Source organism: Lepisosteus oculatus, chromosome 14 (assembly GCF_040954835.1).
Source record: "Lepisosteus oculatus isolate fLepOcu1 chromosome 14, fLepOcu1.hap2, whole genome shotgun sequence".
In the NCBI taxonomy this organism is placed as follows: domain Eukaryota; kingdom Metazoa; phylum Chordata; class Actinopteri; order Semionotiformes; family Lepisosteidae; genus Lepisosteus; species Lepisosteus oculatus.
In genome coordinates, this window is record NC_090709.1 from 21595171 (window position 1) to 21613246 (window position 18076).

Sequence of the window (18076 nt, forward strand, 5' to 3'; positions counted from 1 at the left end):
AAATCAAATATATCAAACAATTTTACTCTCGCAAATTCCTCAAATTATCATAATCCCGCCCCTTATGCAAAACCAAACCTTCCTCCCATCCCAGTTTATCCTGTTTATCATAAACAAAATCCACCTCAATTTTCAACATAAAGCATTACACAAAATCAATACCTCAACACTCCATACTCAACAACGATAATTCACAAACAGCCAGAACATGTAACTACACATTCCCAAACAGACCAAATTCCCATAGCCCCGCCCCTTATGCAAAACCAACATCCCTCCCCTGTTCTCTCTCTCCCCTGGCGGTTGTAATTGTTTTTATTTTCAAAAAATTTTTAGCAAAGTCATGTATTTTAAAAATCTTAAGATTTTTATATTTATGTCTTTATTTAGTGGTTTCATTAGTGACAAAGGCTAAACTTTCTTGGAAAAATGTCTTTTATGTAAACCATGTTTGCTATTAATTCATTCAGGGCTAAAATATGTTCATTGTCTTCTAATGAAAGAAGGGTTCCTTTCGCCGTAGTCGGGTTGAAATTAGAGGCTTGCCACGCCCGGACTGTTACACCAACGCATTAGCATGTTAAAGCGATTTCATTGAGGAGCCTAGCCTTTAACTAGTAAGTACTGTACTTACTGGGTTTTTGAGGGGGGGGAGGTGTCTTTCGCTGGAAATCTCGCCTCCTACTTTGAAAATACCCGTGAAACCGGTTCAGTTCGTCACAGCCAGCACTCCTGCAGAGAGGGGGGTTGTACTTGCAGTGTATACAGTACACGCGTTATGCTCTTCGTTAATGTCTAAGCCGGAACATATCATTATATCTCATTTTGTATTTCTTAAAAAAAAAACGTTTTCCCAGCCTAACAGTATTGTTTTTAACCTGTAAAGCGCTTTGAGGAGCCACCTTTAAAGGCGCCATATACAATAAAGTTCATTATTATTACTATTGTAAATTTGCTGGACAGAGAGGTGAACATTATTACACAGAAGACAAAGATAGCGATTTACGTTGCATTGTGTATCGTGCTGCTTTAATACAGTTTTAAATAATTAAAAGTCTAAACAGTATCAGCTTTATTTATGGGTTTTAAATAAAGGTGATTTAAACGCGATTTAAATCAATATAAATGTTTATATTGTAACGCATAGGTGACTATTCATTGTTATTAAAATGACTTAAATTCGATCATGTTGTGGTATTTAGAAATATACATTTGTTTGGTGTGAGTGAAGTTTTATTTAATCTCTGAGCCATACTGATTCTTCTGGAAGCCAGTTTCCACCAGGGAGTAAAAAAAAAAAACACACTATGGTATTCTCTCCAATGCAGTGCAGTTAAAAACATACCTCTGATGCTGCTCCTAAATGAATATCGTTTATGACCATCAGAAGCTTTATGCTCCTTTTCTTTTTTCCAGTGGATTGAACAGGGAGAGGCATTTCATGATGTACTTTTCACTGATGAAACAACAGTGGCTCTGGAACAGTTTTCAACCATGTCGTTTTATAAAAAGGGGAGATATGTACACGTTACTGAAGCTAAAAGTTTAGCCTTTGTCACTAATGTAACCACTAAATAAAGACATATAGAAATCCCTACGTTACAGACTGTATATGGCTGGTATTGGTAGTTTAAAGAAAAAATACACACCAGTATTCCACTTTCTCCCTAAACATTTTAAGCATCAGTCTTACATGTGGTTATTTCGGAAACGTTTGTACGTGCTCCTTCTGACCATGTTACTGTTTACTGTTACTGACCATATTAAGTTTAAGTGCCTGTGGGCACTTTTCCTGTCCGTGGGGGGTGGACCGTCTTTCATTAGAAGGTTAGTCTGTTCTACTCTGAGAATGTAGAGGGGGTGGAAAGTGCCCGCGGTCATTTAATTAGTATTAAAATTCGCACTGATTCCCTTGTGAAGATACGGACATAGGAATATTCGTGCGTGGTCAAAAAATGGCATAAAAACGACAAAGTGAAGGCTGTGAAAACATTCACAATGTACTTTATACACAAAGCAAATATACCCCCCCCCCTCTCAATTCAATTCAAGCTGCTTTATTAGCATGACAGATGGGTACAATCAGTGTTGGGTATTTACTTTGCTTTGAGATGCCACTTTTAAAGGTGATATATAAAATCAAGGCTTTACTTGCTTTAACTCCGCAAGTCTAAGTTCTTGTGTCTGTCCTATTCGAACCCGAAAGTATTACAATATGTATCTTTATAGCAGGTGGTGTACAGCTTTTTAGTATAGATTACACTTTTCTAAAATGTATTTAAAAAATAAAAACGATTACAATCTAATCTTTCCACGTTTGATCCCAAAATAAATCTAAACGGGGAGAAAGCTATGCTGAAAGTTTATTAAGATACTTAGAAGACAAAGATATCAATTTATGTTGCATTTGTCTGATTGTGAATCAAAAAACACATATATTTAAACCCGCATTTGCGATTTAAATCAAAACGTTATTTAAATCAATATAAATTTTTATATTGTAACGCCTAGGTGACTATTCATTGTTATTAAAATGACTTAAATTCGATCATGTTGTGATATTTAGAAATATAAATTTATTTGGTGCGAGTGAGGTTTTATTTAATCTCTGACTCAGTGATGGCCTGGCATGGTGAGGTGCGCTGGCAGCTATGTGGTGTTACGCAGTGGTGGCCTGACACGGTGAGGTGCCCTGGCAGCTCTATGATGCAGTGGTGGCCTGGCATGGTGAGGTGCGCTTGCAGCTATGTGACGCAGTGGCGGCCTGGCACGGTGAGGTGCGCTGGCAGCTGTGTGATGCAGTGGTGGTCGGGTATGTAGAGGTGCACTGGCAGCTGTGTGTTGTGACGCAGTGGTGGCCTGGCACGGTGAGGTTCGCTGGCATATAATGAATATATTTCCATGGATATAATACAACTGTTATTATTGATCACCGAATTATTGTACTTGACATGACTTCATTCAGCCTTTCCTGAACGTCTATGACAGGCAGAGAGAGTGTTGTTTCTGGTGCGATCTTTTGCAGCTGACATTTCACTGTTTTAAACGAACAAGAAATTAGATTGCTCATAAATCACTTATTCTATATAAACACAGCGTAATTGCCCTCCGAAAATCCTCTTTTTCTTGTTCGTTTTAGAGACCTTGATCGAAACTGATTTTAGATGTCAGAAAGGATTTATTTTCTCTGTATTTCCTACATTGCTTTGTCGAGATTTTAACTTTATATCTAACTTTATATCTAGGCTCAGATTTCAACTATAAATCGTACAGTGATTAATAGCAGTAAATACTGATGTTTTGCGCCCTACTACCACAAAAATATATGTTTAAAAAAATGTCATGTTCCCATAAAAAAGTCATGCCTTGGAGTATAGACCCCCAAAGGAATGCCATAGACTCAAACTGCAAAATAAACACATATAGAAAGAAAGTATTTGTATTGTAATTGCAAATCCTGGTACTGTATGAGTGATTGATATGACTTTCCTCATTACAAATCTCTTATTAGAATTTAAATTTCTCTGTAACTCCAGGTCAGAACAGAGAAAATGTAACTGCCTTAAGGAGTTTACGATTATGAAAAATAGAAGGATAAGCATGATACGTATGTCTTCTGTCATTTTCTAAGTCATGTTACTGAGCACCAAATCTTATTGAGAATATGAATCCATTTAAGGTTTATACCATTAAAGTAACGGTTTATTCCATGCTGAAAATGTTTGTACCAGACTTTTTTGAGGCCTGTTTAATTGTGTCTGAAGTCTGATGTTGTAAATTTTATTGTTAAAAAGATCCATGAAAATGTCACTACTAAAGTTAGCTGGTACTGTTGGTATTGTAAGTGGCAAGTAGAGCTCATATTTTAGATTTTGTGTAGTTGCTAGCGTTGAACTGTGTGTTGGATGCACATGAATTGAAGGAATGGGCAAACATAGCTGATGCGGATCCACAGAGCCAGCATATTAAGATGTTTATAATTAGAGGCAATTTGTTTAAATAACTAGGTATGGATACTGATGTGCAAGAGAGGTGGAAAGGCTGTTTCCTTAAGCCAGCACTATAAAATATTTTATTCTCAGTGAGATGCTGCCATTTCATAGTGGGTTTCTAACACCGTGTATAGTTCCATCAGCACAGTGCCTTTACTTCCATTTCTAATCTCTTTATCCAGTACAGAGGATTTGGAGCCTATCCCAGTAAGCAACGGACACAAGGCAGAATACACCCTGGACATAGCGCCAGTCCATCACAGGACAGACAGACACAAACACACACACACCAGGGCCAGTTTTCCCATAAACCAATTAACTTACCAGTATGTTTTGGAGTGCGAGAGGGAGTCATATCACACATATGGAGAAAAACCAGAGAGAACATGTAAACCCCACACACACAGGATGGCAGGAATTGAACCTAGGACCCCAGTGCTGCAAGATAGCAATGCTAACCACTTTGCCACCATTATAAATGGATGGATATCTTAGTTATCTTTCTAGTTCACAGGTTTGCATGCATAATTTAATTTTGAAAGCCACTGAGACATCAGGTACTACTGTTGTATTTATGAAAAAGAAACAAAACAAAAAACATACTAACAACTGTGCCATCCTACTCCTTAGTTAATACATTTTATTATTCATAAACAGTTAACATTGTTAGCAAAATATTTAAAATTATATTTAACCCTATTTTTTCTTTAGTTTTGTATTTAACTTATTATATGATAGTCAGACTTAATGTATATTTGAACAATGAAAATATATTTTTACAAGATTTTACATTAAGCACTTAAAATTAATATGGTTAATAATAGTAAACTGTAACATGCTGTAACAAGATCGGTTAAACTGCGAAGAAAATGCTTTCAGAGAAAATGCTTTCAGAGAAAATGTTTCAGGTGTGAAGAACATAGATCTCCAATGCAATTTCAACCAAAGCTGTTCCCACACACCCTGCCCCCACTACCATTAGAATATACACAAACATTTTAGCGTTTCATTCTGAGCAGAAGACCCTCACACCTGAAGAGTGCTGGCTGTGACGAATTAAACCGGTTTTACAGGTTTCAATCACAGACCATGGATTTTTAGAAACATCCCATCAGTGACATCACTGAAGTCAACTCCTAGGTACTGTAACTGTCGTGTGGGTAGTTTCACAAGAATCAGACAAAGGTTTAAGCATCGCTTGTTCTAGATAAAACTGCAAAAAAAAAAACAACAACCAATAATGTACTTCTTTGCGTCTCTGTTTGCCCAAATCATATATTCACAACGTGAAATCTAGAAAATAATATTACGTAACCAAAATCCGCAATATGGAAACAGAACCTGTGTAATTGTTGATAGATGATGTACTCGTAACATTTTTTCAAGACGAACTACAACATTTAAAAAATGACTTGTATGTACTTGATATCTCTAATCAATCCACGGGTCCCAGCACAAAACGAAACTAAAACGCATACCGTTTCGCGCTTCTTATTAGTTGCTCAAAAGTAATTTGATCGTATGAAATGCATAATATAAACCTAGAAACATATACGTGAGCAGTACTTAAGCACTGTAGTATCGGTGTTAAGACATACCTCTCAAATACTGTAAATCAAGTTAAAAATATCTCAAGACCGATTCTGGTCATAATGAAACCATGTTTCGTGTATGTTTTCTTTAAAGTACTGAGACCAGCCATATACTGTATGTTTATGTTCCAAAATTAATATCGTTTATGGCCTTCACACGCGTTGCAGTATGCTCCTATTCTTTTTATGCTCAGCTACTAAGATTTCCCTTCAGTGGTAAAATTAGATATGAATATTCAATACTTAAACGGGCACAGTTAAGACATTAAATATACATATACATACTGTATACAGTACAGTTTTCATACAGTAATATGTTTATGTTCCTAAATCAATCTCTTTTATGAGCATGTGAAAGGCATGGTGAATCGATTCTCAAAAATTACTGTACTTTGCATGATTGGAAACAAATGCGTGATTGCGAAATGCTGTGGTGTTACTTTTACAAAGACGGTCAATGAAAAAAAGAATGTTGACCAGGGCAATACTTTGAGTTTACACTTACAGCTTGTCCAAAGTCATTCATTATTAATACTATTAGTAATATCTTCGTTAAAGACTTTGATGGCCACAGCTCAAACATGAGAGGTTGAGCTTTATTAGCTCCACCTTGCCGAAATTCCGGATACTATTATTTTGCTTGTCATATTATAGGAGAATTTACGGTAACTAGCAGTATTTACCGGTAACTCGCGGTATTTACCGGTAACTTGCGGTAGACTGCGTACAGCGTACCGGAAAATAATGCGGTATCGCCCACGCATTTTGAATGGCTGCATCTGTATGTCCCCCAGCTCTGAGCCCATTGGGCCTGCTGGTGTGACCAGAGCTGCAGCGTCGCCATGCTGGTGGGGGTCAGTTCGGCTTTTCTGTTGGAATGAACAGGGGGGTTACATGATGGTGCTGTCTGTGGTCTGGCTGTCCTGCTGGTCTGGATGAGGGGTGCGTAGTGTGGTGCAGGTTCTTGTCCCATCCTGCTCTTGGTCCAGGTTGGAGGGTTGCACCGATTCTGAGTCTTGTTAGCTGGTATGGATGGGTTTGGGGGTGTTGATACCAGAGTGGTCCGAGGGGGGTGCAGGTGTCTCGGGGGCATTCTTGTTTTTCTGTGAGTTCAGGTTGATTCTGTTGGTTTTGCCACGAATCTCCCTCACGCAGGCAAGTGCTCCCGCATTCCTACGAGCTCTCCCCGTACCAAACGTGCACGTGTCAATCAGGCCTCTGCTTAAACCTTCATCTGCCCCCCGGTCATTGCTCACGATTGAGATTCTCTCCCGGAGCTTACGTACTAACTACACCTTTGCCTTACTACGACTTCTCCCCTGGACCTCGACCCCGCTTTAGCCACTCGATTTTGTACCTTCGCCTGTTTTACGCTTTCTCGGATCCTGACCCCAGCCTGACTTTTCGTTTACGCCTCTGCCTTCTGAATCCACACCGACGCAACTTCTACGCCTTCCCGGACTCCGACCCCTGCCAGTCCCTCGACTACACTTTCGCCTGTCGATTCTGTGCCTACGCCTGTGCTACGTGTGGAAGACCGAGTCAAAAGGTCAGGACAGTGACTATGCGTGGGAAAGGTTTTCTGTTCGCACCTAAGACCACTGTCTTAGGTGCAAACTAAAGCCTGTGATTCCTCACACCCATTCAACCAGAGAAAATTGAAACAGATTGTAGGATGCCAAATGGCACCCCCCTGTCCTGTTTGTTTGACTTCTGACACTGCCCCTTTCCCTGTATGTTCCTTTGATATGTTAAAGTATTGCCTACTTTTAATGTATAAAAAAGGACAGTATAACTTCAGTCCAGTGAGCATGTCTTGAGTGCTAGGGGAAACCCTTTCTCTGTGATATGCTCCCCTTCAGCTGATTGTATTAAAGATCTCTGTTGACAATCTCCCAACCTGAGTGAAGACTGAGTTTTCTTCGACATACGCCTTCCCGGACTCGGACCCCTGCCTGTTTACTCCGACTATGCCTGCGTCTCGCGCCAACCCTACCAAGGGCACCGCATTGGATCCCTATCCTCAGCAGTCAGCCCCTGCGTGACAGGTTCTGAGTGTCTTGGTTACATCCGTTTGTGTGTATAGATGAAAAAGCTATTGAAGAGCACCCCGACACCCCCCACCCATCTCGGTGGAAGTTGCCATGTTCAAAAAATCCTAAAAAGATAATTAAAGTTTCACACAACAAAGCATGACTGTGAAAGGTCAGGAGGCCTGCCTAATGGTTGTGCTGGCCCCACTAGCACCTCTTCCAGAAGCAACCTTAGTTTTTCCCAGGAGGTCTCCCATCCAGGTACTGACCAGGCTCACACCTGCTTCAGTACTGAAGGCTGCTGATTATGGCCAGCAGCCATATCACCCTGCAACTCACAACTGGCAACCCACTGAAGCTAAGCAGGTGTGAGCCTGGTCAGTACCTGGATGGTAGACCTCCCGGGAAAAACTAAGGTTCCTTAGTTCCTTAGTGGGGCCAGCAGGGGGCGCTCACCCTGTGGTCCATGTGGGTCCTAATGCCCCAGTATAGTGATACTGACAATATCCCCAAATTTCCCCATTGGCCCTTACCAATCATGGCCTCCTAATAATTCCCCTCTTTGAATTGGCTACATTTCTCTTCTCTCCTCCTCACTGATAGTGGTGAGTGTTCTGGTGCACTATGGCTGCCGTCGCATCATCCAGGTGGATGCTGCACATTGGTGGTGGTGGAGGGGAGTCCCCATTACCTGTAAAGTGCTTTGAGTGGAGTGTCCAGAAAAGCGCTATATAAGTGTAAGCAATTATTATTATTAATGAGCACAACACTTGATTACAGTAAAAAAATCATTAAAAAATAAAGAAATGTTCCACATCTCAAAGCAAGGTTGTATAAGGTTAGGGGAGCTGTCTGATGTGTAAAACACCTGTTTGCAGCACTGTGGCTGTTGTGCTTGAAGAGCTATTGACTCGTGAATAGCACCCTCCTATCACCATGTACGGCCTGTCTAATGGTGCCATATTGAAAACATCATAAAAAAATAAAGAAAAGGGACACAGCCACAGCAAGATTGTATAAGGTTAGGGGGCCTGTCTGGTGTGTAAAACACCTGGTTGCAGCACTGTGGCTGTTGTGCTTGAAGAGCTATTGACTCGTGAATAGCACCCTCCTATCACCATGTACGGCCTGTCTAATGGTGCCATATTGAAAACATCATAAAAAAATAAAGAAAGGGGTCACAGCCACAGCAAGGTTGTATGAGGTTAGGGGGCCTGTCTGGTGTGTAAAACATATGGTTTCAGCAGTGTGGCTGTTGTATTTGAATTGCTATTGTAGCGGCAATGCTTGTTAATAAGACAGAATTAAGTGTTGGTATGCTGTCCTAAAGGAGGCCCCATCTCACCCTCCATCTCTGTGGTGCAGCCACAGAGAAAGTATTCATGCAGGCTGATTTAAGATGTTTTGTTTTGATAAGGAACAAGCTCCCAGACAGGGATGCACTTAGCTAAGCCTGGCTATCATGATCAATGGTCATTCATTGGCGCCTATCAGTCTAGGGAGTGCCGAATGGACATCTGGACTGCATTCCTAAGTGTCAAGAGTAAGTGACTTATATCTCATCTTGACCAACCAATCAGGGACTGGCAGGGCGTGGTAAAACCATGTGGGTCTCCAATGCCCGCCAAACTCTCAACCAATCAGCACACATCTGGGTCTTGGCCAAAAAGGGAGCGCAAGCTCAGATCTGGGCTCTCCTTGGCCATTTTCGTGCATCCTCAGAGACAATCACGTGACAACTGCTGTTGTCTGCAAAAGGACTTGGACTTTGTTCTAAGCGCGAGGCCTAGGATCCCGTACGTACTCAGAATTCTACCAACGTGAATGCTCCGCTTGCTCAACGGCAGCCTACAGTTGGACCCTCGTCGACAACCTGAATAGCTTATTCAGAAGCAGCGCTGGACCGGGAACGAACCAGCTTCTTCCCAGGCAAAAGAGTGACTTGTGAGGACTCGCGGTCACATCTGTGCATAGAGACTTTCTACTAGCCAGCCGGACTGCTGGTAGATCCCCTCGGAGCAACGACTGCCCTGCGCGCCGCAGTCAGATTCCTCCGCCCGTCCTACTCCGAGCTGCACCTTGACTGGTTGGCCGGTAGCCAGAGAACGCCGACACAACGCCCATTGGACAACCGCTGCAACAGAGGCTGCAACAGAGCCTGTCAGCTGGTTTGGTGTTCGTGCCGGGAGATTCCAAAACCATACACAGTGGATAAGTAAACCCCATGTTCTACATTGCGGCTCGAGAATTCAATTGTACCTCAACACAAGTTGTTATCAATTTAATTCATGAGAAATGTATTTACTTACGAGTTTAGAGTAACAGTGGGTAATAACACTGATTAGCGATTTGGTAACCGAACGATATATATTGACATATATTCTCTGTTGTGTATCTCTTTGTGTTTGCATCTCTTCGAGATTATATACCTTGTATATTGATAACCCTCACAATAAGGTCTGCCACTCGTATCCTGGCAGACTAGTATATGTTTGGTGCACAGTTTATATTAATAAATGTATCCCGTGTATTGAACCCGCGTGTGTGCGTTGTTAGTTGTTCTGACGATTGATTTTCTAAAAGCCCCAACGAACAACCTCGTGATTACTGCTACAATTAATAATTGTCTCAGTAAACCCATCAAACCACTACAACATTCAGGTACATTCAGCTCCGGCGGGAACAAGTCATTTGTCTGTCTTTTCAAGTGCTGGGAGCCGAGTAATCCTTTGCTTGTATCGTTTCTCCCCGGTGACTAGATCTCAACCTGCGACTCTCGACTGGGCTCACCCATGGCAGCCCAGCAGGTGTGAGCCTAGCCGGCACCCGGATGGGGGATTCACCCCGGAAAAGCTCAGGTTGCTGCTGCTCCTGCAAGAGGTGTGACTGGGAGTAGGGAGCGCTCACCCTGCGGTCTGTGTGGCTTTCCTGATGGCGACACTCTGCTGCACAAACAGGCGCCGTCCTTCGGGGGAGGCATAAAACCGAGGTCCCGACCCTCCTTGGCCATTAAGAAATCCCAGGGCGTCTCTCAAAAAGAGACGCCGGGGGTGTCACTCTGGTGTTAGTGTTCCCCTTTACCAATCAGTCGGGGTCTCCTCCTAATCCCCGTCTCATATGTAACAATCAATGACGAGGCCCCCCTGTCCCGCGATATTGTACTTGTCTCCTGGCCGCTGGCTGGCGCCGTGAGATTTAGTACTCGCGCAAGAGACCGGGGGCAGAGCGCGAACGCGGTCCCCCGCCCCCCACAAAGTGTGCGCTCCAGGTTCCCTCTCGGGGCTCTGCAACACAGCGGAAAGGCAGCGAGAAGGAGCCTCTCGCTCTGACGCCGCAAGGCCACAAGAGGGCGGAGGCGCCGCGCGCCCGGCCGACGTGTTGGACTGGTGCGCTTTATGTGCTGAAATAAACACGCGACAGCCCAGAAATGTTTTGAGTGCTGTGCACTGGAGGTTTTTGTCTTGTGAAGACTTGCCTTGTGCTCCTCCGAGCAGTTTGTTTGTTCTCCTCCAGTGCGGGACAAGCCAACACAAGGGAGCACATTCGCCAACATCCAGGTACGCAATGCGATTTGGAAAGAGGCTCCTTTCCAAAGAGTTGCACAAGAACGATCCTTCAGTCCAACTCGGGGGGCACAGAGCCCCAGCCACACACAGCTTCAAGTAGCGAGTTAGGCGCCACGACTTTCGCTTGCGGCCACACCACCCTGAATGTGCCCAATCTTGTCTGATCTTGGAAGCTAAGCAGGGTTGGGCCTGGTTAGTACTTGGATGGGAGACTTCCTGGGAATACCAGGTGCTGCAAGCTTTCTCGGCCAGCAGGGGTCACCGTTGGTGCCGTAGGCTTTGGGAGGAAAACCTGGCGGATGGAAAGGTGATCTATAGCCTCATCTCTAGAGATGTTTTGTTGCTATGGCATGTGTGTGACCCATATAAAAAAAAAAAACGTTTGTTAAACGAATATCGAAGCTGCCTCTAAATCTGCAAATGAAGATGAGTCGATAAACCACTTGTTTATCGTATAACTATACATATATTCATTTATTACTGATTTCATTCATTGAGCACGGATACAATAGAGGTACAGCCATTCACTGTTTGACATGTCTGCACTGGTACAGAACCTAGCAATCAGAAAACGGGTGAAACTGTCTTGAGAATTAGCATACAGTACCGAGGCCCCCATGACCAAATAAAGGCTAACCTCGATAATCAGCCTAAATAATGCAGACTACAGCAAAACGACTGACTTTGAAAAGGGAATGAATGTCCGGAAGGAGTAGTGTAACCAGCTTGAAATGCTTCTCCAGACCTCTAACTAAAAGAAACCGGGAACCAGCAGTGGCATCGACTCCTTTCGAACTGGGATCCTATCGCAGCACGTGGTGTCGTAACTCTTCCGTATCCGATATTGGACCAAGCACATCAGGGGAGAGCGCGAACGCAGTCCCCCACTACCAGAAATAATGCAGTCGAGATTCCCACATTTGGGGAATTCGCAGGGGTCAGCACAGCCGGAGTGCAATGGCCGAGCCTCGCCCTGGGTGAATCCATTTTTTAAGAACTTTATTTTCTTTTCACAAATAAATACAGGACATCACAAATTAGAAAGCTTTACATTAATATACATACTTAAAACAGTATATATGATCACATCTCATTACATTTTGACACGGTACCAGTTACATAGCAACAATTTCTTTTTTTCTGGTGTAAATCACATTCTTTACTTAAACATGATAATGTTTTTCACAGTTTCTTGAGATATTGACCTATGCTCTCTATTTCCCACAGATTTTCTGCTTCCTCCCTCCTTTCTCTCCACAGATCTCTGAGGTAATAGTTCTCTTGGGTGATGAACAGGGCCAGGCTACCTGCTGCCTTGACTGGGACCTCGATGCCTTTGAACAGCCCCATGTTCCTCACTCTCCACAGGGCGTCTTTCCCACTGTTCACCACGGCCCAGATCCTGTCAAACAAGTCAGGAGGAAGTTTGACAGGAGAGATGCCGTTGTAGCGGCAATGCTTGTTAATAAGACAGAATTAAGCGGTGGTATGCTGTCCTAAATGAGGCCCCATCTCACCTTCCATCTCTGTGGTGCAGCCACAGAGAAAGTATTCATGCAGGCTGATTTAAGATGTTTTCTTTTGATAAGGGACAGCTCCCAGATGGGGATGCACTTAGCTAAGCCTGGCTATCATGATCAATGGTCATCCATTGGCGCCTATCTGTCTAGGGAGTGCCAAATGGACATCTGGACTGCATTCCAAAGTGTTAAGAGTAAGTGACTCATATCTCACGCAGGGCGTGGTAATACCACGTGGGTCTCCAATGCCCGCCAAACTCTCAACCAATCAGCACACACCTGTGTCTTGGTCAAAAAGTGAGCGCAAGCTCAGATCGGGGCTCTCCTTGGCCATTGTCGCACATCCTCAGACAATCATGTGACAACTGCTGTTGTCTGCAAAGGGACTTGGACTTTGTTATAAGCGCAAGGCCGAGGATCCCGTACGTACTCAGAATTCAGAAAGCTTTTAAGCGCAGGAGGCGCCCTATCCCCGCTCGCTCGCTCACTCCCCTGTTCACACGTGCAGTGCGGCTTGTCCGTCTGTTTATTTGTCAGCTTTGGCGAGACACGGGTGCTTGTGTATTAGCGTGAGCGTTTTTTATTCTGATCATGAACAGTTTTACAAGTCCGCAAAGGATCGAGGAAAGGTTTATCGCCAGCTGAAAAGAGACACAGCGCTTCGGCTGTGGAGACTTGTTCGGCTGGCGTTCGGAGAGTCGCGTTTTTCAGAATTGTATTGAGATCGTTTTCCACAGAGCTCAGATGTCAAAGCACAGCAGCAGCTCTCTACAGCGATCCTCTATAGCGCCCTTTCTCCCGCAGCTCCGTCCTCATTGGAAGGAAGCAAGAGTGAAAGGCTGAAGTGAAATAGAGCGGGGACGAAGGCAATGAAGAGAGAGAACGTGGGAAGAAGAGAAAAACGCAAGGGAAAAAAAGCAGCGTCGTAAAAGAGGTGACGGAGCTGTCCTCTCAATAAGAAGGGTGCCAGCGAGCCTTGCTCTTGCTTATGGCCACACCCCCTTGAGCACGCCTGATCTCGTCTGATCTCGGAAGCTAAACAGGGATGGGCCTGGTTAGTACTTGGATGGGAGACCGCCTGGGAATACCAGGTGCTGTAAGCTTTTAAGCGCAGGAGGCTCCCTATCCCCGCTCGCTCGCTCATTCCCCTGTTCACACGTGCAGTGCGGCTTGTCCGTCTGTTTATTTGTCAGCTTTGGCGAGACACGGGTGCTCGTGTATTAGTGTAGATTAAGCCGGTTCAGGGACGCCAAATATGTAATCATAGTGGCTCTCTGAAGGCACCAGTTCTGTAGGGTTTGGGCATTTACTGAGACAATTATTAATTGTAGCAGTAAATCACAAAGTTGATTCTTTTGATGGCTTTAGAATCCAACCATGCGACATAACTCAAACAACGCACACACACAGGTACTAATACACGAGGATACATTTATTAATACATAGAATATGCATGTAAACCTAACAGATCTTATCGAGAGGGTTATCAGAATACAAAAGGTATATATTCAATCAGTTACAAAGTGTTACACATATCAAGAGGACATACGTTCAGTATATCATTCATTTAGACCGTTTCGTAAAGTGAACTTGGTTACAACTTCTACATTAGATACTCAAAACAAGTACATAACTCTTAGGAATTAAATTGATATCAACTGGTTGGGATAACAATTGAATTCTCGAGCTGTAATGCATTGAAGTTGAATACTCATCCAATCTTTGGGGATTCAGATCTCCTGCGGGCACAAAGAAACAGTTGCAGGCTGTTGCTGTCCAATCCGCGCTCTCTGGCTCCGTGCCAGGCTGTGCTGTGCGGCTTGCGACGGTGCGCTGCTGATGCTCACTGTCCGGCTAGTTGGCAAAGTTTGTGCACAGGAGAAAAGATGACTGTGGGTCCCAGCAAGTCAGGAAGAGGACCGGTTCGTTCCTGATGAAGAGCTAGTTCTGAATAGTGATTCAGCTGTCCACAGTTCCGACCTGTTCACGAGGCCTGCTGCTGGTTACTCTCTGGCAACCTCCACTCTAGACTCTTAGAACAAAGGAAAGTTCTGGCACTCGGACACACTGGCCGTTCCGTGGTTGTCCGGGCTGAGTCTCAGGATGGTCAGGAGGCGCGCTGTGAGAATGTCCTGCCCTTGGGAGCCTTCTGCTCCTGGGCCGTCCTGCCCTGGAATTCTCCTTTGAATTCCCTTTAGAACAGTCCACAGAATCCTCTCCAGAATCTTACTGAATCTTGTTGAATCTCCCTTCTGAAACTCACAGGCTCTCTGTGTTGCCTGTTTTACCTGGAGGAACTTCAGCTCATTGATTGGCTGAAAGTTCATGGGCATCAGAGTCCCACGTGGGTTACTCGGCCCTACCAGTCCCTGATTGGTTGATCAAGGTGAGATATGAGTCACTTAGTCCTGACACTTAGTAATGCAGTCCAGATGTCCAACTGGCACTCCCTAGACAGATAGGCGCCAATGGGTGACCATTGATCATGATAGCCAGGCTTAGCTAAGTGCATCCCCCTTTGGGAGCTGGTTTCTTATCACAAGAAAACATCTTAAATCAGCTTGCATGAATTCTTTCTCTGTGGCTGCACCACAGAGATGGAGGGTGAGATGGGGCCTCTTTTGGGAAGGCTCAGAACACTTAATTCTTTCTTATTATGAAGCCTCGCCGCTACATTAGCGTGAGCGTTTTTTATTCTGATCAGGAACAGTTTTACAAGTCCGCAAAGGATCGAGGAAAGGTTTATCGCCAGCTGAAAAGAGACACAGCGCTTCGGCTGTGGAGACTTGTTCGGCTGGCGTTCGGAGAGTCGCGTTTTTCAGAATTGTATTGAGATCGTTTTCCACAGAGCTCAGATGTCAAAGCACAGCAGCAGCTCTCTACAGCGATCCTCTATAGCGCCCTTTCTCCCGCAGCTCCGTCCTCATTGGAAGGAAGCAAGAGTGAAAGGCTGAAGTGAAATAGAGCGGGGACGAAGGCAATGAAGAGAGAGAACGTGGGAAGAAGAGAAAAACGCAAGGGAAAAAAAGCAGCGTCGTAAAAGAGGTGACGGAGCTGTCCTCTCAATAAGAAGGGTGCCAGCGAGCCGTGCTCTCGCTTACGGCCACACCCCCTTGAGCACGCCTGATCTCGTCTGATCTCGGAAGCTAAACAGGGATGGGCCTGGTTAGTACTTGGATGAGAGACCGCCTGGAAATACCAGGTGCTGTAAGCTTTTAAGCGCAGGAGGCGCCCTATCCCCGCTCGCTCGCTCATTCCCCTGTTCACACGTGCAGTGCGGCTTGTCCGTCTGTTTATTTGTCAGCTTTGGCGAGACGCGGGTGCTTGTGTATTAGCGTGAGCGTTTTTTATTCTGATCATGAACAGTTTAACAAGTCCGCAAAGGATCGAGGAAAGGTTTATCGCCAGCTGAAAAGAGACACAGCGCTTCGGCTGTGGAGACTTGTTCGGCTGGCGTTCGGAGAGTCGCGTTTTTCAGAATTGTATTGAGATCGTTTTCCACAGAGCTCAGATGTCAAAGCACAGCAGCAGCTCTCCACAGCGATCCTCTATAGCGCCCTTTCTCCCGCAGCTCCGTCCTCATTGGAAGGAAGCAAGAGTGAAAGGCTGAAGTGAAATAGAGCGGGGACGAAGGCAGTGAAGAGAGAGAACGTGGGAAGAAGAGAAAAACGCAAGGGAAAAAGAGCAGCGTCGTAAAAGAGGTGACGGAGCTGTCCTCTCAATAAGAAGGGTGCCAGCGAGCCTTGCTCTCGCTTACGGCCACACCCCCTTGAGCACGCCTGATCTCGTCTGATCTCGGAAGCTAAACAGGGATGGGCCTGGTTAGTACTTGGATGGGAGACCGCCTGGGAATACCAGGTGCTGTAAGCTTTTAAGCGCAGGAGGCGCCCTATCCCCGCTCGCTCGCTCATTCCCCTGTTCACACGTGCAGTGCGGCTTGTCCGTCTGTTTATTTGTCAGCTCTGGCGAGACAAGGGTGCTTGTGTATTAGCGTGAGCGTTTTTTATTCTGATCAGGAACAGTTTAACAAGTCCGCAAAGGATCGAGGAAAGGTTTATCGCCAGCTGAAAAGAGACAGCGCTTCGGCTGTGGAGACTTGTTCGGCTGGCGTTCGGAGAGTCGCGTTTTTCAGAATTGTATTGAGATCGTTTTCCACAGAGCTCAGATGTCAAAGCACAGCAGCAGCTCTCCACAGCGATCCTCTATAGCGCCCTTTCTCCCGCAGCTCCGTCCTCATTGGAAGGAAGCAAGAGTGAAAGGCTGAAGTGAAATAGAGCAGGGACGAAGGCAGTGAAGAGAGAGAACGTGGGAAGAAGAGAAAAACGCAAGGGAAAAAAAGCAGCGTCGTAAAAGAGGTGACGGAGCTGTCCTCTCAATAAGAAGGGTGCCAGCGAGCTTTGCTCTTGCTTACGGCTACACTCCCTTGAGCACGCCTGATCTCGTCTGATCTCGGAAGCTAAACAGGGATGGGCCCGGTTAGTACTTGGATGGGAGACCGCCTGGGAATACCAGGTGCTGTAAGCTTTTAAGCGCAGGAGGCGCCCTATCCCCGCTCGCTCGCTCATTCCCCTGTTCACACGTGCAGTGCGGCTTGTCCGTCTGTTTATTTGTCAGCTTTGGCGAGACACGGGTGCTTGTGTATTAGCGTGAGCGTTTTTTATTCTGATCTGGAACAGTTTTACAAGTCCGCAAAGGATCGAGGAAAGGTTTATCGCCAGCTGAAAAGAGACACAGCGCTTCGGCTGTGGAGACTTGTTCGGCTGGCGTTCGGAGAGTCGCGTTTTTCAGAATTGTATTGAGATCGTTTTCAACAGAGCTCAGATGTCAAAGCACAGCAGCAGCTCTCCACAGCGATCCTCTATAGCGCCCTTTCTCCCGCAGCTCCGTCCTCATTGGAAGGAAGCAAGAGTGAAAGGCTGAAGTGAAATAGAGCGGGGACGAAGGCAGTGAAGAGAGAGAACGTGGGAAGAAGAGAAAAACGCAAGGGAAAAAAAGCAGCGTCGTAAAAGAGGTGACGGAGCTGTCCTCTCAATAAGAAGGGTGCCAGCGAGCCTTGCTCTCGCTTACGGCCACAACCCCTTGAGCACGCCTGATCTCGTCTGATCTCGGAAGCTAAACAGGGATGGGCCTGGTTAGTACTTGGATGGGAGACCGCCTGGGAATACCAGGTGCTGTAAGCTTTTAAGCGCAGGAGGCGCCCTATCCCCGCTCGCTCGCTCATTCCCCTGTTCACACGTGCAGTGCGGCTTGTCCGTCTGTTTATTTGTCAGCTTTGGCGAGACACGGGTGTTTGTGTATTAGCGTGAGCGTTTTTTATTCTGATCATGAACAGTTTAACAAGTCCGCAAAGGATCGAGGAAAGGTTTATCGCCA

General features: G+C 45.1%; 1 protein-coding gene, 6 non-coding genes and 1 pseudogene across 7 annotated transcripts in view; 6 read left to right on the forward strand and 2 right to left on the reverse strand.

Moving 5' to 3' along the window:
- LOC138242777 (zinc finger protein 271-like) overlaps window positions 1-18076 on the reverse strand; it is a 362720-nt gene that overhangs the window by 98582 nt on the left and 246062 nt on the right. The gene's annotated exons all lie outside the window — the stretch shown is intronic.
- On the forward strand, window positions 11306-11424 carry LOC138217571 (5S ribosomal RNA). The gene has a single exon (XR_011181283.1). It is a non-coding gene; the product is annotated as a 5S ribosomal RNA (ribosomal RNA).
- On the reverse strand, window positions 12043-12207 carry LOC138243562 (U1 spliceosomal RNA). The gene has a single exon (XR_011192217.1). It is a non-coding gene; the product is annotated as a U1 spliceosomal RNA (small nuclear RNA).
- LOC138245189 (5S ribosomal RNA) lies at window positions 13688-13806 on the forward strand. Its single transcript, XR_011193802.1, has one exon. It is a non-coding gene; the product is annotated as a 5S ribosomal RNA (ribosomal RNA).
- Window positions 15799-15917, forward strand: LOC138218231 (5S ribosomal RNA; annotated as a pseudogene).
- On the forward strand, window positions 16455-16573 carry LOC138244083 (5S ribosomal RNA). The gene has a single exon (XR_011192697.1). It is a non-coding gene; the product is annotated as a 5S ribosomal RNA (ribosomal RNA).
- LOC138217271 (5S ribosomal RNA) lies at window positions 17109-17227 on the forward strand. The gene has a single exon (XR_011180983.1). It is a non-coding gene; the product is annotated as a 5S ribosomal RNA (ribosomal RNA).
- Window positions 17765-17883, forward strand: LOC138217494 (5S ribosomal RNA). Its single transcript, XR_011181206.1, has one exon. It is a non-coding gene; the product is annotated as a 5S ribosomal RNA (ribosomal RNA).